Here is a 26,609-nt window from a genome sequence, read left to right as displayed (position 1 = left end):
CCCTCCAGGCCCCCTCTCCTCGCTCCAAACCAAAGAGTGACAATGGGAGGAACAAGCAGTCTAACCAGTCCAGCAACTCTCCTCCCCAGTATAAACTCCACAGTTTCAGTCTACTGCACTACGATAAGGAGAGACTGGAGAGACAGGTGTGTTTTCATTCTCTCTTCTTCTCGATCTATCTTTCATTTTCCTCTCCTCGTCTCCGTGGGAACGTTTACTCTAGATCTGTTCAGAATTGGAGGTAGCCAATCTATGCTGTGATTGGTCTAAGATGATGTCAATCACCCTGTGTGTCCGTCAGATTGGTGATTACAGGAAGAGTAGGCGGGATCCTCCGTCTGACCTGGTACAGCAACACAAGGAGGTCACACACAGGCTGCAGTGGCAGAAAGCCCAGCTAGAGAGAGCCTCCCCTACTCTACTGTCAGGTAACACACACACACACACAGACACACACAGGCTGCAGTGGCAGAAAGCCCAGCTAGAGAGAGCCTCCCCTACTCTACTGTCAGGTAACACACACACACACACAGACACACACAGGCTGCAGTGGCAGAAAGCCCAGCTAGAGAGAGCCTCCCCTACTCTACTGTCAGGTAACACACACACACACACACACAGACACACACAGGCTGCAGTGGCAGAAAGCCCAGCTAGAGAGAGCCTCCCCTACTCTACTGTCAGGTAACACACACACACACACACAGACACACACAGGCTGCAGTGGCAGAAAGCCCAGCTAGAGAGAGGCTCCCCTACTCTACTGTCAGGTAACACACACACACACACAGACACACACACACAGACACACACAGGCTGCAGTGGCAGAAAGCCCAGCTAGAGAGAGCCTCCCCTACTCTACTGTCAGGTAACACACACACACACACACACACACACACACACACACACACACACACACACACACACACACACACACACACACACACACACACACACACACACACACACACACACACACACACACACACACACACACACACACACACAGGCTGCAGTGGCAGAAAGCCCAGCTAGAGAGAGGCTCCCTACTCTACTGTCAGGTAACACACACACACACACACACACACACACACACACACACACACACACACACACACACACAGACACACACAGGCTGCAGTGGCAGAAAGCCCAGCTAGAGAGAGCCTCCCCTACTCTACTGTCAGGTAACACACACACACACACACAGGCTGCAGTGGCAGAAAGCTCAGCTAGAGAGAGCCTCCCCTACTCTACTGTCAGGTAACACACACACACACACACACACAGGCTGCAGTGGCAGAAAGCTCAGCTAGAGAGAGCCTCCCCTACTCTACTGTCAGGTAACACAGACACACAGACACACACACAGACACACAGACACACACACAGGCTGCAGTGGCAGAAAGCCCAGCTAGAGAGAGGCTCAACATACTCCTCTATATATTTATCTCTGTCCCTCCCTCCCTCAATCCATCCATCTCTCTCTCTCTCCCTCCATCATCTCTCTCTCTACCTTCATCATCTCTCTCTCTATCTCCCTCCATCCATCTCTCTCTCTATCTCCCTCCATCCATCTCTCTCTCTCCCTCAATCCATCTCTCTCTCCATCCATCTCTCTCTCTATCTCCCTCCATCCATCTCTCTCCCTCAATCCATCTCTCTCGCTCCCTCAATCCATCTCTCTCTCCATCTCCATCCATCCATCTCTCTCTCTCTCCATCCCTCCATCCATCTCTCTCTCTCCCTCCATCCATCTCTCTCTCTATCTCCCTCAATCCATCCATCTCTCTCTCTCTCCCTCCATCCATCCATCTCTCTCTCTCCCTCAATCCATCTCTCTCCCATCTCCATCCATCCATCTCTCTCCTCTCCATCCCTCCATCCATCTCTCTCTCCCTCCATCCATCTCTCTCTCTCTCCCTCCATCCATCTCTCTCTCTATCTCCATCAATCCATCTCTCTCCATCTCTCTCGCATCTCCCTCACTCCATCCATCTCTTTCTCATCACCCTCCCTCCATCATGTCTCTCTCTCTCTCTCTCCCCTCTCTCTGTCTCCCTCTCTCTCTCCCCTCTCTCTATCTCTCTCTCCCGTCTCTCTCCCCTCCCCCCCTCTCTCTCTGTCTCTCTGTAGAGTATGAGAATATTTTGCAGCGTTTTGCCCAGGGCCTTGCTGAGTCAGTGAAGAGGTTTTCCAGCCAAGGCAACAGGGTGAGTAAAGGGTCAGGGTTGTGTGTTTGTGTTACAGCGTGTTTGTCTGTGTGTAACATGTCCTCTGCCTATTCAGGATGCTGCTAAGGACGCTCTAGGACGGCTGAAGATGGTGGAGACTGAGGTAAACACTGTTATATACAGACAGTGTTAGGTACACCACCTGGTACACCGACATGGTCAGCTCCTACAGACAGTGTTAGGTACACCACCTGGTACACCGACATGGTCAGCTCCTACAGACAGTGTTAGGTACACCACCTGGTACACTGACATGGTCAGCTCCTACAGACAGTGTTAGGTACACCACCTGGTACACCGACATGGTCAGCTCCTACAGACAGTGTTAGGTACACCACCTGGTACACCGACATGGTCAGCTCCTACAGACAGTGTTAGGTACACCACCTGGTACACCCACATGGTCAGCTCCTACAGACAGTGTTAGGTACACCACCTGGTACACCGACATGGTCAGCTCCTACAGACAGTGTTAGGTACACCACCTGGTACACCCACATGGTCAGCTCCTACAGACAGTGTTAGGTACACCACCTGGTACACCCACATGGTCAGCTCCTACAGACAGTGTTAGGTACACCACCTGGTACACCGACATGGTCAGCTCCAACAGACAGTGTTAGGTACACCACCTGGTACACCGACATGGTCAGCTCCTACAGACAGTGTTAGGTACACCACCTGGTACACCCACATGGTCAGCTCCTACAGACAGTGTTAGGTACACCACCTGGTACACCGACATGGTCAGCTCCTACAGACAGTGTTAGGTACACCACCTGGTACACCCACATGGTCAGCTCCTACAGACAGTGTTAGGTACACCACCTGGTACACAGTGTTAGGTACACCACCTGACATGGTCAGCTCCTACAGACAGTGTTAGGTACACCACCTGGTACACCGACATGGTCAAAATAAAAATACAAAAAAGACCAATTAGTGTCAAAAGATCAGAACTGACTGCCTGTTTAAACAGCCTGTATTCATCGGACCACATCGTGTATACGAGCACCATGTGATGTGTAATATCATTTAGTTTGAATTGTATCTGACACCTACCCCTTGCCCTCCTCTCTCCCAATCTCCTTCTCTCCCTCACCTCCACTGCTATCCTCCTCTCCTTTCCTTCCTCACCTCCTCTCCTTTCCTCCCTCACCTCCTCTCCTTTCCTCCCTCACCTCCTCTCCTTTCCTTCCTCACCTCCTCTCCTTTCCTCCCTCACCTCCTCTCCTTTCCTTCCTCACCTCCTCTCCTTTCCTCCCTCACCTCCTCTCCTTTCCTCCCTCACGTCCACTGCTATCCTCCTCTCCTTTCCTTCCTCACCTCCTCTCCTTTCCTCCCTCACCTCCTCTCCTTTCCTCCCTCACCTCCTCTCCTTTCCTCCCTCACCTCCTCTCCTTTCCTTCCTCCTCTCCTTTCCTCCCTCACCTCCTCTCCTTTCCTTCCTCACCTCCTCTCCTTTCCTTCCTCACCTCCTCTCCTTTCCTCCCTCACCTCCTCTCCTTCTCTCACTCACCTCCACTGCTATCCTCCTCTCCTTTCCTCCCTCACCTCCTTTCCTCCCTCACCTCCTTTCCTTCCTCACCTCCTCTCCTTTCCTTCCTCACCTCCTCTCCTTTCCTTCCTCACCTCCTTTCCTCCCTCACCTCCTCTCCTTTCCTCCCTCACCTCCTATCCTCTCCTTTCCTCCCCTCACCTCCTCTCCTTTCCTCCCTCACCTCCTCTCCTTTCCTTCCTCACTCTCTCCTTTCCTCCCTCACCTCCTCTCCTTTCCTTCCTCACCTCCTCTCCTTTCCTTCCTCACCTCCTCTCCTTTCCTCCCTCACCTCCTCTCCTTCTCTCACTCACCTCCACTGCTATCCTCCTCTCCTTTCCTCCCTCACCTCCTTTCCTCCCTCACCTCCTTTCCTTCCTCACCTCCTCTCCTTTCCTTCCTCACCTCCTCTCCTTTCCTTCCTCCCTCACCTCTCCTTTCCTCCCTCACCTCCTCTCCTTTCCTCCCTCACCTCCTCTCCTTTCCTTCCTCACCTCCTCTCCTTTCCTTCCTCACCTCCTCTCCTTTCCTCTCTTACCTCTCCTATCCTCCCTCACCTCCTCTCCTTTCCTTCCTCACCTCCTTCCTTCTCTTCCTCACCTCCTCTCCTTCTCTCACCTCCCTCCACTGCTCCTCCTCTCCTTTCCTCCCTCACCTCCTCTCTTTCCTTCCTCACCTCCTCCCTTCCACTTCCTTCCCTGCCTCACCTCCCTCTCCTTTCCTCCTCACCTCCTCTCCTTTACTTCCTCTCTCTCCTCTCTCCCTAACTCCCTCACCTCCTCTCCTTTCCTCCCTCACCTTCCCCCTCCATTCCTCCCTCACCTCTCTTTCCTATCCTCCCTCACCTCTCTCCTTCCTTCCCTGCCTCACCTCTCCCTCTCTCTTTCTCTCACTCTCATCTCTCACTCCCTTCTCTCCCCATCTTATTTTTTTCCTCCCTCTCCCTCTCTCCCTCTCTCTCTCCCTAACTCCCTCCCTCCCCCTCTCTCTCTCTCCCTCTCTCTCTCTCCCTCTCTCCCTCTCTCTCTCCCTCTCTCCTCTCCCCTCCCTCTCTCTCTCTCTCTCTCCCTCCCTCCCCCTCTCTCCCCTCTCCCCCTCTCTCTCCCCTAACTCCCCCCTCTCCCTCCCCTCCCCTCCCTTTCTCTCTCTCTCCATTCGTCAGTTGGAATCTCTCAAGAGGAAACGCCTGGTCTGATAAGAGGAGGACAGAGGGACTGGAGAGTTGTCTGCAGTACTGTTATGTTACTCACACACACACAGCCAATCACCTTCAACATCTTCCTGCCGCTCCTCTGCTCCTCTCTGCCTCCTCCACTATAATGCTCTTCCTTTTACTCTGTTCTTTACTTTGTATTGTCATTCATTCAATCAGTTAGGAAGAAGAACCCGTTTGAATAAAACAGGCCTGCCTCCCAAATGGCACCCTATTCCCTATAAAGTGCACTACTTTAGACCAGGGCCCATAGGGACTAATATAGGGAATAGGGCACCATTGAGATACACGGCAGAATGGGATCCTGTGGGATTGATAGTGACATGAAGACAGAATGCAGAGCAGGGCAGAGAAAGGCTTATTTGCACTTGAAAACAAAAACACTACCGATTATTACCAAAACCCTGCCGCCTTCACTATAGTCTTTAAAGTCCTTCAATGGCTCTCTCTCTTTCTCTCTGTTCAGAGAGTGGTGTGTGTAACTCCTGGTCTCCGCATTGTGTGTGTGTGTGCGTTGTTAATGAGTTTAATCTAATCTGTCTGCTCCACTATTCCCAGATTACTGTAATATGACCCGTTTGGTGTCGTGTGATATGGGAACTACACGGAAACGGGAACTATATCCCATAATGAGGGATTAGCTAACACTGGTGTCGCCATGGAGATGTCTCATTCAGGGAAGTGAGGAGAGGAGGTACCCCAGGGGTTAAATTGAAGAGGACAGGATTAGAATTAGTGTAGAACAGACCAGTAGCTGTAAAACCCACGGGGTTATCTTTGAATTGGGATAGAGGTTCTCTATTCATTGTAATGCTATGGTGCGGAGTCTGGGACCCCTCTTATAGGACCATATTTAGCCTATTGTGATGTCATCAATTAGGCTTGCGTCATGTCACTATGACGTCATCAGTTAGAATGTCCATCACCACATTGTGAAGTCATCAGTTAGAGGGTGTGTTCTGTTCCTCTGTTCAGACGTTGCTGACGCCAGATCTTACATCGCCTGGATAGGTATTTTACAGATCAGCTAAACACATCACATGTTAAAGCAATCTGAGGTCTCATCCTCTACCCCTCTATAGACCCAGACACCCTGAGGTCTCCTCCTGTATCCCCTATCGGTCTCTCTCCTCTCTCTCTCTCTCCACTACAACAGTCATTTAGTAGCCTACTGTAGTGTGATCTGTCTCTGTATCCACAGCATCTGAGTTGGAGTGCTGATCCAGGATCAGGTTCCAACCTGTCCATATAATCTGATTCATTATGAGCTAAAAGGCTAAACTGATCCTACATTATGACATCACTCCATACTAGATCTACTCTGAGAAGCTTTGAGGATACAGGCAGAGTCCCCAGTCCTGGTGGCTAAACTGATCCTACATTATGACATCACTCCATACTAGATCTACTCTGAGAAGCTTTGAGGATACAGGCAGAGTCCCCCAGTCCTGGTGGCTAAACTGATCCTACATTATGACATCACTCCATACTAGATCTACTCTGAGAAGCTTTGAGGATACAGGCAGAGTCCCCCAGTCCTGGTGGCTAAACTGATCCTACATTATGACATCACTCCATACTAGATCTACTCTGAGAAGCTTTGAGGATACAGGCAGAGTCCCCCAGTCCTGGTGGCTAAACTGATCCTAGATCAGCACTGCTGCTCTGAGAAGCTTTGTGGAAACAGGCCCAGTCCCCCAGTCCTGGTGGCTAAACTGATCCTAGATCAGCACTGCTGCTCTGAGAAGCTTTGTGGAAACAGGCCCAGTCCCCCAGTCCTGGTGGCTAAACTGATCCCAGATCAGCACTGCTGCTCTGAGAAGCTTTGTGGAAACAGGCCCAGTACCCCAGTCCTGGTGGCTAAACTGATCCTAGATCAGCACTGCTGCTCTGAGAAGCTTTGTGGAAAGGCAGGCCCAGATCAGCACTGCCCTGAGAAGCTTTGTGGTCCCCCAGTGGTGGCTAAACTGATCCCAGATCAGCACCGGTTTTTGTTTAGTTTGTTTTTTATGTTAAAAACATGTATCCATTGTTGGCAATCAGTCAGAAAAGCCCTGTTAATATATTATATATACAGCATTGACTATGGCTCTATTTTTAAATGAACAAAGTGTGTGTCCAAAGGTGATGGATAATGAACTATTAACTGGCATTATAATGATGTGGTCAAATGTCCTGGGAGGGGAATCATGGTTGGATTAAAATACCACAATGAATTAAGCCTGTATATTGTGTTTAATTTATTTGTGTGTGTGTGAGAGAGAGAGAGAGAGAGAGAGAGTGTGTGTGAGAGAGAGAGTGTGTGTGAGAGAGAGAGAGTGTGTGTGAGAGAGAGAGTGTGTGTGAGAGAGAGAGTGTGTGTGAGAGAGAGAGTGTGTGAGAGAGAGTGTGTGTGAGAGAGAGTGTGTGTGAGAGAGAGTGTGTGTGAGAGAGAGTGTGTGTGAGAGAGAGTGTGTGTGAGAGAGAGTGTGTGTGAGAGAGAGAGTGTGTGAGAGAGAGTGTGTGTGAGAGAGAGAGTGTGTGAGAGAGAGAGTGTGTGAGAGAGAGAGTGTGTGAGAGAGAGAGTGTGTGAGAGAGAGAGTGTGTGTGAGAGAGAGTGTGTGTGTGAGAGAGAGTGTGTGTGAGAGAGAGAGTGTGTGTGAGAGAGAGTGTGTGAATGAGTGTGTGAGAGAGAGTGTGTGAGAGAGAGGGAGTGAGAGAGAGTGTGTGAGTGTATGAGAGAGAGAGTGAGAGAGAGAGTGTGAGAGAGAGTGTGTGAGTGAGTGTGTGTGAGAGTGAGTGAGAGAAAATAATTGATGAAATACCGGTGGGGTTTCCAGACACCAGTATTGCCTACATCATCTCTCCAGACTGACTATAGTATAAAGCTCAGTATACAGCTAGTCAAGTCTCTATAGACTATAAATCAGTATACCGCTCCAGGGAGGACTATAGTACAGTCTATACAGAGGGCTATAGTAGTCTGCAGAGAGGGCTATAGTACAGTCTATACAGAGGGCTATAGTAGTCTGCAGAGAGGGCTATAGTACAGTCTATACAGAGGGCTATAGTAGTCTGCAGAGAGGGCTATAGTACAGTCTATACAGAGGGCTATAGTAGTCTGCAGAGAGGGCTATAGTACAGTCTATACAGATGGCTATAGTACAGTCTATACAGATGACTATAGTACAGTCTATACAGTGAAGACTATAGTGCAGTCTATACAGAGAGGACTATAGTAGTCTGCAGAGAGGGCTATAGTACAGTCTATACAGATGACTATAGTACAGTCTATACAGATGACTATAGTACAGTCTATACAGAGGGCTATAGTAGTCTGCAGAGAGGGCTATAGTACAGTCTATACAGATGACTATAGTACAGTCTATACAGTGAAGACTATAGTGCAGTCTATACAGAGAGGACTATAGTAGTCTGCAGAGAGGGCTATAGTACAGTCTATACAGAGATGACTATAGTACAGTCTATACAGAAAGGACTATAATAGTCTATACAGAGAGGGCTATAGTACAGTCTATACAGAGAGGACTATAGTAGTCTGCAGAGAGGACTATAGTACAGTCTATACAGATGACTATAGTACAGTCTATACAGTGAAGACTATAGTGCAGTCTATACAGAGAGGACTATAGTACAGTCTATACAGAGAGGACTATAGTACAGTCTATACAGAGAGAACTATAGTACAGTCTATATAGAGGACTATAGTACAGTCTATACAGAGAGGACTATAGTAGTCTGCAGAGAGGGCTATAGTAGTCTATACAGAGGGCTATAGTACAGTCTATACAGAGAGGACCAAAATAGTCTGCAGAGAGGACTATAGTACAGTCTATACAGAGAGGACTATAGTACAGTCTATAGAGGACTATAGTACAGTCTATACAGAGAGGACTATAGTACAGTCTATAAGGAGGACTATAGTACAGTCTATACAGAGAGGACTATAGTACAGTCTATAAGGAGGACTATAGTACAGTCTATACAGAGAGGACTATAGTAGTCTGCAGAGAGGACTATAGTACAGTCTATACAGAGAGGACTATAGTACAGTCAGTCTATAGTACAGTCTATACAGAGAGGACTATAGTACAGTCTATACAGAGAGGACTATAGTACAGTCAGTCTATAGTACAGTCTATACAGAGAGGACTATAGTACAGTCTATAGAGGGCTATAGTACAGTCTATACAGAGGGGACTATAGTAGTCTGCAGAGAGGACTATAGTACAGTCTATACAGAGAGGACTATAGTGCAGTCTATACAGAGAGGACTATAGTGCAGTCTATACAGAGAAGACTATAGTGCAGTCTATACAGAGAGGACTATAGTGCAGTCTATACAGAGGACTATAGTACAGTCTATAAAGAGAGGACTATAGTACAGTCTATACAGAGAGGTTTATTATGTTGTATATAGCTCAGACTGTAGCGCTAGTCTAGTCTGTACAGTATAATCTGTCTAGCTCTATAGCTGCAGAGAGAGGACTAGACAATGGCTTCAGTATGTTTCAGTATGTTCCTTCGTTCTCCCTAAACCCCGACATGAGAGGGGGCTGCAGCCTGCTCCGTTGTTGAAGGGTAAGAAAGAGCACCGGCTCAACTCCTCCAGTTACGCTAATACATACTACAATCAAAACAGAGGGCAGAGAGAAGAGGGGGAGAAGAGAGAAGAGAGAAGAGAGAAGGGAGAAGAGAGAAGAGGGGGAGAAGAGAGCAGGCCTGTCACCGCCGAAAAAGAGCGCGCGAGAGGTGGGCGTGGACAAAGTTCGGAAAGGCAGGGTCGGTTTCCTGCCGGGGTAAGCACGTGGTTCCGTATGTGTGTCAGACAGAGGTTTTCTGAGCTCCCCCTCTTTTCCCCCCCAGACAGTTAATATTCATTTACCAGCACTTTTATCCTCTACCAACCCACGACGATTCGAAACGACAACCGGGAGGAGCGTGTGTGTGTGTTGTGCCATCCGATCCATCTCGTTCGCGGGTCATGACGCTCGAGGCGATCCGTTACCGGGCCGGGTCTCTGCAGATTCTTAACCAGCTGCTCCTACCGCAGGAGACTGTGTTCGACGAGGTCCGCACAGTGCAGGACGGCTATGAAGCGATAAAGTCCATGAAGGTAAGAAATATCACTCTCTGTCTTCTCCCTCGTTCGTTTCCTGTCCGATTCCACACTCACTACGTGTCACCTCCCCGTGTGTGTGTTTCTAGTTATCAGTGTTTCCACCACAGTGTGTGTAGCTATGCTGACTACGGGTGTCTTTGTGTCAGACAGGGTGGGTATTTAGTGTGAGCTGTGCACCCTGCCCTCGGTTCTGTCACAGAGCATATCTGGGCGGTGTTGTGCGAAGGGCTTGTGGCCTGTGACAGGCTCTTTGTTGAAGGCCTGTGTGTTTTGACCGTCCCTGCTATTTCCACGGATTTTACTACCGTCCGCAGCGCCGTATTGCATGGAATAGCGGCCCCGGTGTGGACGGTCGGGGTTGGATCACACACACAGTGTGTCACTCGTTCGTTTTTACCGGCCCGGTTTCTCAATTTAACGTGATCCTAAGCGACAATGGATCCAATTATTTATTTACCGTTTAACGTTAACCCGTGCCACCGACAAAACCACCGTGCCAGGTATCCGCACTCACCCATGAAAACGCCCACCCCTTCGCTCCCTTTATCTTGCTCTCACTGTAAAGATTGTCTATGCATTATTAATGACCGACTCCCGGGGTTTTGTTCGCTCCTGCAGTCGGTGCTCTGCCGCTTGTTGACTCCTTTTATTAGTGTTTGGCGACGGCTTTTATCAGAGCGGTTCTGATGAGGAGAGGTGTTTTGTTGATCGTCAAATAGACTATTTCTCTTATTTTTATTCTTCATAATAAACCTCCTTCCATTGATACAGACACCCTCTCTTCATCTCCCTCTTTGTCTCACACACACACACACACACACACTGAGATACTCTCCATCTGAGCATCAGTCCAACTTCAGACCTGTGATGGAACGCCTCTTAAACAGTATGATGTCGTCATGGTGATAGTAATGGTAGTGTCTCTGGGGATGGATGACACCACTACTCACTGTCCTGCTGTCTGTGTGTCCTGACTATCGCCCTGCTTTGTGTCGGCAGGTAGCCTAGTGGTTAGAGGGTTGGGCGTGTGTGTACAGTCCTGTCTGGTATTGCCTGCATACGGTCCTGTCTGTTATTGCCTGCATACGGTCCTGTCTGGTATTGCCTGCATACGGTCCTGTCTGGTATTGCCTGCATACGGTCCTGTCTGGTATTGCCTGCATACGGTCCTGTCTGGTATTGCCTGCATACGGTCCTGTCTGGTATTGCCTGCATATGGTCCTGTCTGGTATTGCCTGCATACGGTCCTGTCTGGTATTGCCTGCATACGGTCCTGTCTGGTATTGCCTGCATACGGTCCTGTCTGGTATTGCCTGCATACGGTCCTGTCTGGTATTGCCTGCATACGGTCCTGTCTGGTATTGCCTGCATACGGTCCTGTCTGGTATTGCCTGCATATGGTCCTGTCTGGTATTGCCTGCATACGGTCCTGTCTGGTATTGCCTGCATACGGTCCTGTCTGGTATTGCCTGCATACGGTCCTGTCTGGTATTGCCTGCATACGGTCCTGTCTGGTATTGCCTGCATACGGTCCTGTCTGGTATTGCCTGCATACGGTCCTGTCTGGTATTGCCTGCATACGGTCCTGTCTGGTATTGCCTGCATACGGTCCTGTCTGGTATTGCCTGCATACGGTCCTGTCTGGTATTGCCTGCATACGGTCCTGTCTGGTATTGCCTGCATACGGTCCTGTCTGGTATTGCCTGCATACGGTCCTGTCTGGTATTGCCTGCATACGGTCCTGTCTGGTATTGCCTGCATACGGTCCTGTCTGGTATTGCCTGCATACGGTCCTGTCTGGTATTGCCTGCATACGGTCCTGTCTGGTATTGCCTGCATACGGTCCTGTCTGGTATTGCCTGCATACGGTCCTGTCTGGTATTGCCTGCATACGGTCCTGTCTGGTATTGCCTGCATACGGTCCTGTCTGGTATTGCCTGCATACGGTCCTGTCTGGTATTGCCTGCATACGGTCCTGTCTGGTATTGCCTGCATACGGTCCTGTCTGGTATTGCCTGCATACGGTCCTGTCTGGTATTGCCTGCATACGGTCTTGTCTGGTATTGCCTGCATACGGTCCTGTCTGGTATTGCCTGCATACGGTCCTGTCTGGTATTGCCTGCATACGGTCCTGTCTGGTATAGCCTGCATACGGTCCTGTCTGGTATTGCCTGCATACGGTCCTGTCTGGTATTGCCTGCATACGGTCCTGTCTGGTTATTGCCTGCATACGGTCCTGTCTGGTTATTGCCTGCATACGGTCCTGTCTGGTGTTGCCTGCATACGGTCCTGTCTGGTATTGCCTGCATACGGTCCTGTCTGGTATAGCCTCGTACTGCATAGTTTCAGTCTTCTGGACAGGAGAGTTCTAGAGGAGTGTGGGGGTTCCAGCAGGCGAGGAGAGATGGGAGGAGACAGGTGTATGATAAAGACCAATGAGAGAGTTCGATAGACACACAGGTCCTCCCTCTCTGGTTTACCTGGAGGATTACAAGAAATGTTCAAAGGCTCAATTCCAATATGATGTCTGGTTCCTCCTCCATTCCTTCTCCCCCTCCATTCCTTCTCCCCCTCCATTCCTTCTCCTCCTCCATTCCTTCTCCTCCTCCATTCCTTCTCCTCCTCCATTCCTTCTCCTCCTCCATTCCTTCTCCCCTCCATTCCTTCTCCTCCTCCATTCCTTCTCCTCCTCCATTCCTTCTCCTCCTCCATTCCTTCTCCTCCTCCTCCATTCCTTCTCCTCCTCCATTCCTTCTCCTCCTCCATTCCTTCTCCCCCTCCATTCCTTCTCCCCTTCCATTCCTTCTCCTCCTCCATTCCTTCTCCTCCTCCATTCCTCCTCCTCCTCCATTCCTCCTCCTCCTCCATTCCTTCTCCTCATCCATTCCTTCTCCCCCTCCATTCCTTCTCCTCCTCCATTCCTTCTCCTCCTCCATTCCTTCTCCTCCTCCATTCCTTCTCCTCCTCCATTCCTTCTCCCTCCTCCATTCCTTCTTCTCCTCCTCCATTCCTTCTCCTCCTCCATTCCTTCTCCTCCTCCATTCCTTCTCCTCCTCCATTCCTTCTCCCCCTCCATTCCTTCTCCCCCTCCATTCCTTCTCCCCCTCCATTCCCCCTCCTCCTCCATTCCCCTTCTCCTCCATTCCTTCTCCTCCATTCCTTCTCCCCCTCCATTCCTTCTCCCCCTCCATTCCTTCTCCCCCTCCATTCCTTCTCCTCCTCCATTCCTTCTCCCCCTCCATTCCTTCTCCCCCTCCATTCCTTCTCCCCCTCCATTCCTTCTCCCCCTCCATTCCTTCTCCCCTCCATTCCTTCTCCCCTCCATTCCTTCTCCCCCTCCATTCCTTCTCCCCCTCCATTCCTTCTCCCCCTCCATTCCTTCTCCTCCTCCATTCCTTCTCCTCCTCCATTCCTTCTTCTCCCTCCTCCATTCCTTCTCCTCCTCCTCCATTCCTTCTCCTCCTCCATTCCTTCTCCTCCTCCATTCCTTCTCCTCCTCCATTCCTTCTCCCCTCCATTCCCCCTCCTCCTCCATTCCCCTCCTCCTCCATTCCTTCTCCTCCTCCATTCCTTCTCCTCCTCCATTCCTTCTCCCCTCCATTCCTTCTCCTCCTCCATTCCTTCTCCCCTCCATTCCTTCTCCCCCTCCATTCCTTCTCCCTCCATTCCTTCTCCTCCTCCATTCCTTCTCCTCCTCCATTCCTTCTCCTCCTCCATTCCTTCTCCCTCCATTCCTTCTCCCTCCATTCCTTCTCCTCCATTCCTTCTCCTCCTCCATTCCTTCTCCTCCTCCATTCCTTCTCCCCTCCATTCCTTCTCCCCCTCCATTCCTTCTCCCCTCCATTCCTTCTCCCCTCCATTCCTTCTCCTCCTCCATTCCTTCTCCTCCTCCATTCCTTCTCCTCCTCCATTCCTTCTCCCCTCCATTCCTTCTCCTCCTCCATTCCTTCTCCCCTCCATTCCTTCTCCCCCTCCATTCCTTCTCCTCCTCCATTCCTTCTCCTCCTCCATTCCTTCTCCCCTCCATTCCTTCTCCTCCTCCATTCCTTCTCCTCCTCCATTCCTTCTCCTCCTCCATTCCTTCTCCCTCCATTCCTTCTCCTCCTCCATTCCTTCTCCCTCCATTCCTTCTCCCCTCCATTCCTTCTCCCCCTCCATTCCTTCTCCCCCTCCATTCCTTCTCCCCTCCATTCCTTCTCCCCTCCATTCCTTCTCCCCCTCCATTCCTTCTCCCCCTCCATTCCTTCTCCCCCTCCATTCCTTCTCCCCCTCCATTCCTTCTCCCCCCATTCCTTCTCCCCCTCCATTCCTTCTCCCCCTCCATTCCTTCTCCCCTCCATTCCTTCTCCCCTCCATTCCTTCTCCCCTCCATTCCCCCTCCATTCCTTCTCCTCCTCCATTCCTTCTCCTCCTCCATTCCTTCTCCCCCTCCATTCCCCCTCCATTCCTTCTCCCCCTCCATTCCTTCTCCCCCTCCATTCCTTCTCCCCTCCATTCCTTCTCCCCTCCATTCCTTCTCCTCCTCCATTCCTTCTCCTCCTCCATTCCTTCTCCCCTCCATTCCTTCTCCCCTCCATTCCTTCTCTCCCTCCATTCCTTCTCCCCCTCCATTCCTTCTCCCCCTCCATTCCTTCTCCCCCTCCATTCCTTCTCCCCTCCATTCCTTCTCCCCTCCATTCCTTCTCCCCTCCATTCCTTCTCCCCTCCATTCCTTCTCCTCCTCCATTCCTTCTCCTCCTCCATTCCTTCTCCCCTCCATTCCTTCTCCCCCTCCATTCCTTCTCCTCCTCCATTCCTTCTCCCCTCCATTCCTTCTCCCCCTCCATTCCTTCTCCTCCTCCATTCCTTCTCCCCCTCCATTCCTTCTCCCCCTCCATTCCTTCTCCCCCTCCATTCCTTCTCCCCCTCCATTCCTTCTCCCCCTCCATTCCTTCTCCCCCTCCATTCCCTTCCCCCTCCATTCCTTCTCCCCCCTCCATTCCTTCTCCCTCCTCCATTCCTTCTCCCCCTCCATTCCTTCTCCCCCTCCATTCCTTCTCCCCCTCCATTCCTTCTCCCCCTCCATTCCTTCTCCTCCTCCATTCCTTCTCCTCCTCCATTCCTTCTCCCCTCCATTCCTTCTCCCCCTCCATTCCATTCTCCCCCTCCCTTCCCCCCTCCTCCTCCATTCCTTCTCCTCCTCCATTCCTTCTCCCCTCCATTCCTTCTCCTCCCCTCCATTCCTTCTCCCCCTCCATTCCTTCTCCCCCCCATTCCTTCTCCCCTCCATTCCTTCTCCTCCCTCCATTCCTTCTCCCCCTCCATTCCTTCTCCCCCTCCATTCCTTCTCCTTCCTCTCCTCCATTCCTTCTCCTCCTCCATTCCTTCTCCTCCTCCATTCCTTCTCCCCCTCCCTTCCTTCTCCCCCTCCACTCCCTCTCCCCCTCCATTCCTTCTCCCTCCATTCCTTCTCCCTCCATTCCTTCTCCCTCCATTCCTTCTCCCTCCTCCATTCCTTCTCCCCCTCCATTCCTTCTCCCCCCTCCATTCCTTCTCCCCCCTCATTCCTTCTCCCCCTCCATTCCTTCTCCCCCTCCATTCCTTCTCCCCCTCCATTCCTTCTCCTCCTCCATTCCTTCTCCCCCTCCATTCCCCCTCCATTCCTTCTCCCCTCCATTCCCCCTCCATTCCTCTCCCCCTCCATTCCTTCTCCTCCCTCCATTCCTTCTCCCCTCCCTCCATTCCTTCTCCCCTCCATTCCTTCTCCCCCTCCATTCCTTCTCCCCCTCCATTCCTTCTCTCCCTCCATTCCTTCTCCCCCTCCATTCCTTCTCCCCCTCCATTCCTTCTCCCCCTCCATTCCTTCTCTCCTCCATTCCTTCTCCTCCTCCATTCCTTCTCCCCTCCATTCCTTCTCCCCCTCCATTCCTTCTCCCCCTCCATTCCTTCTCCTCCTCCATTCCTTCTCCTCCTCCATTCCTTCTCCTCCTCCATTCCTTCTCCCCCTCCATTCCTTCTCCCCCTCCATTCCTTCTCCCCCTCCATTCCTTCTCCCCCTCCATTCCTTCTCCCCCTCCATTCCTTCTCCCCCTCCATTCCTTCTCCCCCTCCATTCCTTCTCCCCCTCCATTCCTTCTCCCTCCTCCATTCCTTCTCCCTCCTCCATTCCTTCTCCCCCTCCATTCCTTCTCCCCCTCCATTCCTTCTCCCCCTCATTCCTTCTCCTTCTCCTCCTCCATTCCTTCTCCCCCTCCATTCCTTCTCCTCCTCCATTCCTTCTCCTTCTCCCCCCTCCATTCCTTCTCCTCCTCCATTCCTTCTTCTCCTCCTCCATTCCTTCTCCCCCTCCATTCCTTCTCCCCTCCATTCCTTCTCCCCCTCCATTCCTTCTCCCCTCCATTCCTTCTCCCCTCCATTCCTTCTCCCCCTCCATTCCTTCTCCCCCTCCATTCCTTCTCCCCCTCCATTCCTTCTCCCCCTCCATTCCTTCTCCCCCTCCATTCCTTCTCCCCCTCATTCCTTCTCCCTCCTCCATTCCTTCTCCCTCCTCCATTCCTTCTCCCCCTCCATTCCTTCTCCCTCCTCCATTCCTTCTCCCCCTCCATTCCTTCTCCCCTCCATTCCTTCTCCCCCTCATTCCTTCTCCCCCCTCCATTCCTTCTCCCTCCTCCATTCCTTCTCCTCCTCCATCCTCCTCCCCCTCCATTCCTTCTCCCCCTCCATTCCTTCTCCTCCTCCATTCCTTCTCCCCCTCCATTCCTTCTCTCCCTCCATTCCTTCTCCCCTCCATTCCTTCTCCTCCTCCATTCCTTCTCCCCCTCCATTCCTTCTCCTCCTCCATTCCTTCTCCCCTCCATTCCTTCTCCCCCTCCATTCCTTCTCTCCCTCCATTCCTTCTCCTCCTCCATTCCTTCTCTCCCTCCAGGTACGGGGGGCTCCTGCCATCGCCATCGTAGGCTGTCTGAGCCTGGCAGTGGAGCTGCGCGCAGGTGCCGGGGGCAACGACCCCGTGACCTTCATCCGGGAGTCTCTGTGTCACCTGACTTCTGCAAGACCCACGGCTGTCAATATGGGCCTTCTCCGCCCGAGAACTGATGGAGTTTGCCGAGAACGAGAGCATGGAGAAAAACCCAGAACAACTCACAGAGAGGTATGGAGAGAGGGATGGGTGGAGGGGAGAGATGGAGAGAGGGATGGGTGGAGGATGGATGGTGGAGGGAGGGAGAGAGGGATGGGTGGAGGGAGGGAGAGAGGGATGGGTGGAGGGAGGAGAGGGAATGGGTGGAGGGAGAGAGGAATGGGTGGAGGGAGATGGGGAGAGAGAGAGAGGGATGGGTGGAGGGAGATGGAGAGAGGGATGGGTGGAGGGAGATGGAGAGAGGGATGGGTGGAGGGAGATGGAGATGGAGAGAGGGATGGGTGGAGGGAGGGAGAGAGGAATGGGTGGGAGGAGGGATTCCTGGGTGTAGAGGAGATGGAGATCCCCCTCATTGGGTTGGGTCCCCCTCCAGGGATGGATGGGTTCCTTCTCCCCCTCAGGGATGGGTCCCCCCTCCAGGGAGGATGGAGGGAGATGGGGAGGGATGGGTGGAGGGAGAGGGATGGAGGGAGGGATGGGGATGGAGAGGAATGGGGGAGGGATGGAGGAGATGGAGGGAGAGGGATGAGGGATGAGAGAGAGGGATGACTATAGAGTAGGGAGAGAGAGGAGGGATGGGGGATGGATGTAGGAGAGGGAGATGGATGTAGGCAGAGGGAGGGGATGGATGTAGGGAGAGAGATGGGGGAGGGATGGATGTAGGGAGAGAGATGGGGGAGGGATGGATGTAGGGAGGAGAGAGAGGAGGATGATGTAGGGCCTAGAGATGGAGAGAGGGATGGATGGATGGATGTAGGGAGAGAGAGAGAGGAGAGGGATGAGAGGGATGGATGTAGGGAGAGAGATGAGAGGAGGGATGGATGTAGGGAGAGGGATGAGAGAGATGGATGTAGAGAGAGAGAGGGATGATGTAGAGAGAGAGAGGAGGGATGGATGGATGTAGAGGAGAGAGAGGGATGATGTAGAGGGATGGATGTAGGCAGAGAGAGGGAGGATGGAGGGGAGAGAGAGAGAGGATGGATGGATGGGAGAGAGAGAGGAGGGATGGATGTAGGGAGAGAGAGGAGAGGGAGGGATGGATGTAGGGAGAGAGGAGGGAGGGATGGATGTAGGGAGAGAGAGGAGGGAGGGATGGATGTAGGGCGAGAGAGGTGAGGGAGAGGATGGGATGTAGGGAGGGGATGAGAGAGAGAGGAGGGATGGATGTAGGGAGAGGAGAGGGAGGGATGGATGAGAGGGAGGAGTAGAGAGAGGAGGGATGGATGTAGGGAGAGAGAGAGGGAGGGATGGATGGAGGGAGAGAGAGATGATGGGGAGAGAGAGGGATGGATGTAGGGAGAGAGAGAGGAGGGATGGATGTAGGGAGAGAGGGAGAGGATGAGGATGGATGTAGGGAGAGAGAGAGGAGGGAGGGATGGATGGATGTAGGGAGAGAGAGGGAGAGAGGGGAGAGGGAGATGGATGGATGTAGGAGAGAGGGAGGAGAGGATGGATGTAGGGAGAGAGGGAGGGATGGATGTAGGGAGAGAGAGGGGGAGGGATGGATGTAGGGAGAGAGAGAGGAGAGGGATGGATGTAGGAGGGAGGGATGGATGTAGGGAGAGGGAGGGATGGATGGAGAGGAGGAGGGATGGATGTAGGGAGAGAGAGAGAGGGAGGGATGGATGTAGGGAGAGAGAGAGGGAGGGATGGATGTAGGGAGAGGAGAGAGAGGGATGGATGTAGGGAGAGGGATGATGTATGGAGAGAGAGAGAGGGATGACTATAGAGAGAGAGGGATGGATGTAGGGAGAGAGAGAGGGAGGAGGGGATGGATGTAGGGAGAGAGAGAGAGAGAGGGGGATGTAGGGAGAGAGAGAGGGAGGGATGGATGGGGAGAGAGAGGGAGGGATGGATGTAGGGAGAGAGAGAGGGAGGGATGGATGTAGGGAGAGAGAGAGGGATGTAGGGAGGGATGGGGATGTAGGAGAGGGAGAGGAGAGGGAGGGATGGATGTAGGGAGAGAGAGAGAGGGGAGGGATGGATGAGGGAGAGAGAGAGAGAGGAGGGATGGATGTAGGAGAGAGAGAGGGAGGGATGGATGTAGGGAGAGAGAGAGGGATGGATGTAGGGAGAGAGAGAGGAGGGATGGATGGATGTAGGAGGAGAGGGAGGGATGGATGTAGGGAGAGAGGGTGAGAGGGGAGGGATGGATGTAGGGAGAGAGGAGAGAGGATGGATGTAGGGAGAGAGAGAGGGAGGGATGGATGGATGTAGGGAGAGAGAGGGAGGAGGGATGGATGTAGGGAGAGAGGGAGGGAGGGATGGATGTAGGGAGAGAGGGAGGGAGGGATGGATGTAGGGAGAGAGAGAGAGGGGGGATGGATGTAGGGAGAGAGAGAGGGAGGGGATGGATGTAGGGAGAGAGAGAGAGAGGGATGGATGTAGGGATGAGATGAGGGAGAGAGAGGGGAGGGATGGATGTAGAGAGAGAGAGGGAGGGATGGATGTAGGGAGAGAGAGGGGGAGGGATGGATGTAGGGGGGAGGATGTAGAGAGAGAGAGAGGGATGGATGTAGGGAGAGAGAGAGAGGGGGGGGATGGATGTAGGGAGAGAGAGAGGAGAGGATGGGGAGAGAGAGAGGGAGGGATGGATGAGGGAGAGGGAGAGATGTGGATGTAGAGAGAGAGAGAGGGATGACTAGGGAGAGAGAGAGGAGTAGGGAGAGAGAGAGAGGGAGGGATGAGAGGGATGGATGTAGGGAGAGAGAGAGAGAGGAGGATGGATGTAGGGAGAGAGAGAGGGAGGGATGGATGTAGGGAGAGAGAGAGGGAGGGGATGGATGTATGTAGGGAGAGAGAGAGGGAGGGATGGAGATGGATGGGGAGAGAGAGGAGGATGGATGTAGGGAGAGAGAGAGGGGAGGGATGGATGTAGGGAGAGAGAGAGGGAGGGATGGATGTGTAGGAGAGAGAGAGAGGGAGGGATGGATGGATGTAGGGAGAGAGAGAGAGAGAGAGGGATGGATGGATGTAGGGAGAGAGAGAGGGAGGGAGGGATGGATGTAGGGAGAGAGAGAGAGAGGGAGGGATGGATGTAGGGAGAGAGAGAGGGAGGGATGGATGTAGGGAGAGAGGGAGGGAGGGATGGATGTAGGGAGAGAGGGGAGGGATGGATGTAGGGAGAGAGAGATGGATGAGGGAGAGGATGGATGGGGGGGAGAGAGAGAGAGGGAGAGGGAGGGATGGATGTAGAGAGAGAGGGAGACCCAGGGAGAGAGAGAGGGAGGAGGGATGGATGTAGGGAGAGACCCAGGGAGGGATGGAGAGGAGAGGGAGGGAGGAGATGGATGTAGGGAGAGGAGGGAGGGATGGATGAGGGAGAGAGAGGGAGGGAGGAGAGAGAGAGGGAGGGATGGATGTAGGAGAGAGAGGGATGAGGGAGAGAGAGGGGGGAGATGTAGGGAGGAGAGAGGGAGAGGGGAGAGAGGATGGATGTAGGAGAGAGAGAGAGGAGGGAGGATGGGGAGAGAGAGAGAGAGGGAGGATGTAGAGAGGGGATGGATGTAGGGAGAGAGAGGAGGGAGGGATGGATGTAGGGAGAGAGAGAGAGGGAGGGATGGATGTAGGGAGAGAGAGAGGGAGGGATGGATGTAGGGAGAGAGGGATGGATGAGGGAGAGAGAGGAGGGATGGATGTAGGGAGAGAGAGAGGGAGGGATGGATGTAGGGAGAGAGAGAGGGATGGATGAGGGAGAGAGGGAGGAGGGATGGATGAGGGAGAGAGAGAGGGAGGGATGGATGTAGGGAGAGAGAGAGAGAGAGAGAGGGAGGGATGGATGTAGGGAGAGAGAGAGAGGGATGGATGTAGGGAGAGAGAGAGGGAGGGGGATGGATGTAGGGAGAGAGAGAGGGATGGAGGGAGGGATGGATGTAGGGAGAGAGAGAGAGGAGGGATGGATGGAGGGGAGAGAGAGAGGGAGGGATGGATGTAGGGAGAGAGAGGGGAGGGATGGATGTAGGGAGAGAGGAGGGATGGGATGGATGTAGGGGGAGAGAGAGAGAGAGGGAGGGATGGATGTAGGGAGAGAGAGGGGAGGGATGGATGTAGGGAGAGAGAGGAGGGAGGGATGGAGGATGAGAGAGAGAGAGAGAGGGAGGGATGGATGTAGGAGAGAGAGAGGGAGAGAGAGGGAGGGATGGATGGGAGAGAGAGGAGGGAGGGATGGATGTAGGGAGAGAGAGAGGGGGAGGGATGGATGTAGAGGAGAGGGAGGATGAGATGGAGAGGAGGAGAGGGAGAGGAGGGATGGATGTAGGGAGAGAGAGGGAGGGATGGATGTAGGGAGAGAGGGAGACCCAGGGAGAGAGAGGATGGATAGGGAGAGAGAGAGAGAGGGAGGGATGGATGTAGGGAGAGAGGGAGAGGGAGGATGGAGAGAGGATGGAGGAGGGATGGATGAGGGAGGGAGACCCAGAGAGAGAGGGAGGAGAGGGAGAGAGAGAGAGGGAGAGACCCAGAGAGAGAGAGAGGGAGGGGAGACCCAGAGAGAGGGAGAGACCCAGAGAGAGAGAGAGAGATGAGAGGGGGAGACCCAGAGAGAGAGGGGGAGATGTAGAGAGAGAGAGGGGGGAGACCCAGAGAGAGAGAGGGAGGGATGGATGAGGAGAGAGAGAGGGAGAGATGGGGACCCAGAGAGAGAGAGAGGGGAGGATGTAGAGAGAGAGAGAGGGAGGGGGAGACCCAGAGGAGAGGAGGGAGGGAGGATGTAGGGAGAGAGAGGGAGGGAGAGAGGGAGAGAGAGAGAGATGGATGTAGGGAGAGAGAGAGAGGAGACCCAGAGAGAGAGAGAGAGAGAGGATGTAGGGAGGAGAGACTAGAGAGGAGAGAGAGATGGAGACCCAGGGAGAGAGAGGGAGAGGAGAGAGAGAGAGGGAGAGACCCAGAGAGAGGGGAGAGGGGGAGACCCAGAGAGAGGGGGAGACCCAGAGAGAGAGAGAGAGAGAGAGAGAGAGAGAGACCCAGAGAGAGAGAGGGGGAGACCCAGAGAGAGAGAGAGGGGGAGACCCAGAGAGAGAGGGAGACCCAGGGGAGAGAGAGAGAGAGGAGACCCAGAGAGAGGAGAGACCCAGAGAGAGGGAGGGGAGAGACCCAGAGAGAGAGGGAGGGGAGACCCAGAGAGAGAGAGAGGGGGAGACCCAGAGAGAGAGAGAGAGAGGGGGAGACCCAGAGAGAGAGAGAGAGGGGAGACCCAGAGAGAGAGAGGGGGGGAGACTCAGAGAGAGAGGGAGAGGAGACCCAGAGAGAGAGAGAGGGGGGGAGACTCAGAGAGAGAGAGAGAGAGAGAGAGAGAGGGGAGACCCAGAGAGGGAGACCCAGAGGAGGGGGAGACCCAGAGAGAGAGAGGGAGACCCAGAGAGAGGGAGACCCAGAGAGAGGGAGACCCAGAGAGGGAGACTCAGAGAGAGAGAGGGAGACTCAGAGAGAGAGAGGGAGATGGATGAGAGAGAGAGAGAGAGAGAGAGGAGACCAGACAGTCAGAACATGAAAGTGGACTAAACTAAAGAGTAGATCAGAAGGTGAAAAGGGAAGACTGCTTAATGACAGACACTCCCTCTCCTCTAATCCCCGCCCATTCTGCAGTGTGATTGGCTGGATCGAGGAGATGCTGGAGCGGGATGTCAATGACAACAAGAAGATCGGTAACTACGGAGCTCAACACATCCTGTCTGGTGTTCCCCGAGACTCTGTCACTATCTTAACTCACTGCAACACCGGGTCACTGGCCACGGCAGGATACGGCACCGCACTGGGTAAGACAGAGAGTCTCCGAGGTCTAGTACCAGACTATAACCAGTGTGTCTGGGCTCTAGTACCAGACTATAACCAGTGTGTCTGGGCTCTAGTACCAGACTATAACCAGTGTGTCTGGGCTCTAGTACCAGACTATAACCAGTGTGTCTGGGCTCTAGTACCAGACTATAACCAGTGTGTCTGGGCTCTAGTACCAGACTATAACCAGTGTGTCTGGGCTCTAGTACCAGACTATAACCAGAGAGTCTCCGGGTCTAGTACCAGACTATAACCAGTGTGTCTGGGCTCTAGTACCAGACTATAACCAGTGTGTCTCTGTGCTCTAGTACCAGACTATAACCAGTGTGTCTCTGTGCTCTAGTACCAGACTATAACCAGTGTGTCTGGGCTCTAGTACCAGACTATAACCAGTGTGTCTGTGCTCTAGTACCAGACTATAACCAGTGTCTCTGGGCTCTAGTACCAGACTATAACCAGTGTGTCTGGGCTCTAGTACCAGACTATAACCAGTGTGTCTGGGCTCTAGTACCAGACTATAACCAGTGTGTCTGGGCTCCTCCATGCTCTAGTACCAGACTATAACCAGAGTCTCCAGGTCTCCCTCCAGGTCTAGTACCAGACTATAACCACCAGTGTGTCTCCATGCTCTAGTACCAGACTATAACCAGTGTGTCTCTGTGCTCCATGCTCTAGTACCAGACTATAACCAGTGTGTCTCTGTGCTCTCCAGTACCAGACTATAACCAGTGTGTCTGGGCCTCCATGCTCTAGTACCAGACTATAACCAGTGTGTCTCTGTGGTGCTCTCCAGTACCAGACTATAACCAGTGTGTCTCTGTGCTCTGCTCTAGTACCAGACTATAACCAGAGTGTCTCTGGGCTCTAGTACCAGACTATAACCAGTGTCTCTGGGCTCTCCAGTACCAGACTATAACCAGAGAGTCTCTGGGCTCTAGTACCAGACTATAACCAGTGAGTCTCTGGGCTCTAGTACCAGACTATAACCAGTGTGTCTCTGGGCTCTGCTCTAGTACCAGACTATAACCAGTGTGTCCAGGTCTGGGCTCTAGTACCAGACTATAACCAGAGTGTCTCTGGGCTCTAGTACCAGATGATAACCAGTGTCTCTGGGCTCTAGTACCAGACTATAACCAGAGAGTCTCTGGGCTCTAGTACCAGACTATAACCAGAGTCTCTGGGCTCTCCAGCTACCAGACTATAACCAGTGTGTCTGTGGGCTCTAGTACCAGACTATAACCAGTGTGTCTCTGGGCTCCATGCTCTAGTACCAGACTATAACCAGTGTGTCCAGGTGTGGTGCTGTGCTCTAGTACCAGACTATAACCAGTGTGTATCTGTGCTCTCCAGTACCAGACTATAACCAGTGTGTCTCCAGGTGTGCTCTCCATGCTCTAGTACCAGACTATAACCAGTGTGTCCAGGTGTGGTGTGTTCCCTCCATGCTCTAGTACCAGACTATAACCAGTGAGTCTCTGTGGGTTCTATGTACCAGACTATAACCAGTGAGTCTCCAGGTGTGGCTCTTCCCTCCATGACTATAACCAGTAACCAGTGTCTCCAGGTGTGGTGCGTTCCCTCCATGCTCTAGTACCAGACTATAACCAGTGTGTCTCCAGGTGTGGTGCGTTCCCTCCATGCTCTAGTACCAGACTATAACCAGTGTGTCTCCAGGTGTGGTGTGTTCCCTCCATGCTCTAGTACCAGACTATAAACAGTGTGTCTCTCTAGTACCAGACTATAACCAGTGTCTCCAGGTGTGGGCTCTAGTACCAGACTATAACCAGTGTGTGTGTCTCCAGGTGTGGTGCGTTCCTCCATGCTCTAGTACCAGACTATAACCAGTGTCTCCAGGTGTGGTGCGTTCCCTCCATGCTCTAGTACCAGACTATAACCAGTGTGTGTCTCCAGGTGTGGTGCGTTCCCTCCATGCTCTAGTACCAGACTATAACCAGAGTGTCTCTGGGCTCTAGTACCAGATGATAACCAGTGTCTCCAGGTGTGGCTCTCCATGCTCTAGTACCAGACTATAACCAGTGAGTCTCCAGGTGTGGCTCTATGCTACCAGACTATAACCAGAGTCTCTGGGCTCTAGTACCAGACTATAACCAGTGTGTCTCCAGGTGTGGCTCTATGCTCTAGTACCAGACTATAACCAGTGTGTCTCCAGGTGTGGCTCTGCTCTAGTACCAGATATAACCAGTGTCTCCAGGTGTGGTGCTCTCCATGCTCTAGTACCAGACTATAACCAGTGAGTCTCCAGGTGTGGTGCTCTAGTACCAGACTATAACCAGTGTGTCTGGGCTCTCCAGTACCAGACTATAACCAGTGAGTCTCCAGGTGTGGGCTCCTCCATGCTCTAGTACCAGACTATAACCAGTGTCTCCAGGTGGGTTCTCCATGTACCAGACTATAACCAGTGAGTCTCTGGGCTCTCCATGTACCAGACTATAACCAGTGTGTCTCTGGGCTCTAGTACCAGACTATAACCAGTGAGTCTCTGGGTTCTAGTACCAGACTATAACCAGTGTGTCTCTGGGCTCTCCATGCTCTAGTACCAGACTATAACCAGTGTGTCTCTGGGCTCTAGTACCAGACTATAACCAGAGTGTCTCTGGGCTCTCCAGCTCTACCAGATGATAACCAGTGTCTCTGTGGTGCTCTCCATGCTCTACCAGACTATAACCAGTGTGTCTCCAGGTGTGGCTCTAGTACCAGACTATAACCAGTGTCTCCAGGTGTGGCTCTCCATGCTCTAGTACCAGACTATAACCAGTGTGTCTCCAGGTGGGCTCTCCATGTACCAGACTATAACCAGTGTGTCTCTGGGCTCTAGTACCAGACTATAACCAGTGTGTCTCTGTGCTCTCCATGTACCAGACTATAACCAGTGTCTCTGGGCTCTCCAGTACCAGACTATAACCAGTGTGTCTGGGCTCTGCTCTAGTACCAGACTATAACCAGTGTGTCTGGGCTCTGCTCTAGTACCAGACTATAACCAGTGTGTCTGGGCTCTAGTACCAGACTATAACCAGTGTGTCTCCAGAGGTCTAGTACCAGACTATAACCAGTGTGTCTGGGCTCCCTCCATGCTCTAGTACCAGACTATAACCAGTGTGTCTCCAGGTGTGCTCCCTCCATGCTCTACCAGACTATAACCAGTGTGTCTCTGTGCTCTCCATGCTACCAGACTATAACCAGTGTGTCTCCAGGTGTGGTGCGTTCCAGACTATAACCAGTGTGTCTCTGTGCTCTCCAGTACCAGACTATAACCAGTGTGTCTCTGTGCTCTCCATGCTCTACCCAGACTATAACCAGTGTCTCTGTGGCTATGCTCTAGTACCAGAAGATAACCAGTGTCTCTCCATGCTCTAGTACCAGACTATAACCAGAGAGTCTCCAGGTGTGGTGCTCTAGTACCAGACTATAACCAGAGAGTCTCTGGGCTCTAGTACCAGACTATAACCAGTGTGTCTGTGGGCTCCATGCTCTAGTACCAGCCTATAACCAGTGTGTCTCTGGGCTCTCCATGCTCTAGTAGACTATAACCAGAGTGTCTCTGGGCTCTCCATGTACCAGATGATAACCAGTGTCTCATGCTCTAGTACCAGACT

At 52.6% G+C, this 26,609-nt stretch overlaps 1 long non-coding RNA gene and 1 pseudogene across 23 annotated transcripts; one reads left to right on the top strand and one right to left on the bottom strand.

Annotated features, from left to right (window-relative positions):
• Positions 1-2,350: 2,350 nt before the first annotated feature.
• LOC127922373 (uncharacterized) lies at positions 2,351-4,303 on the bottom strand. 23 transcript variants are annotated; one of them, XR_008111088.1, is made up of 10 exons: positions 4,222-4,296; positions 4,155-4,176; positions 4,064-4,120; positions 3,666-3,866; positions 3,561-3,626; positions 3,130-3,503; positions 2,867-3,062; positions 2,671-2,817; positions 2,524-2,621; positions 2,351-2,474 (listed from the first exon to the last, which is right to left on the bottom strand). It is a non-coding gene; the product is annotated as an uncharacterized LOC127922373 (long non-coding RNA). The 23 variants fall into 23 exon arrangements; XR_008111098.1 differs by lacking the exons at positions 2,351-2,474; positions 4,064-4,120 and having other exon boundaries at positions 2,481-2,817; positions 3,666-3,788; XR_008111099.1 differs by lacking the exons at positions 2,351-2,474; positions 4,064-4,120; positions 4,155-4,176 and adding an exon at positions 3,998-4,019 and having other exon boundaries at positions 2,481-2,817; positions 3,666-3,788.
• Positions 4,304-9,697: 5,394 nt separating this feature from the next.
• LOC127922372 (methylthioribose-1-phosphate isomerase-like) overlaps positions 9,698-26,609 on the top strand; it is a 34,612-nt pseudogene continuing 17,700 nt past the window's right edge.

This window comes from Oncorhynchus keta, unplaced genomic scaffold, assembly GCF_023373465.1.
Source record: "Oncorhynchus keta strain PuntledgeMale-10-30-2019 unplaced genomic scaffold, Oket_V2 Un_contig_2547_pilon_pilon, whole genome shotgun sequence".
Classification (NCBI taxonomy): Eukaryota; Metazoa; Chordata; class Actinopteri; order Salmoniformes; family Salmonidae; genus Oncorhynchus; species Oncorhynchus keta.
This window is presented reverse-complemented; position numbering and strand designations above follow the sequence as displayed.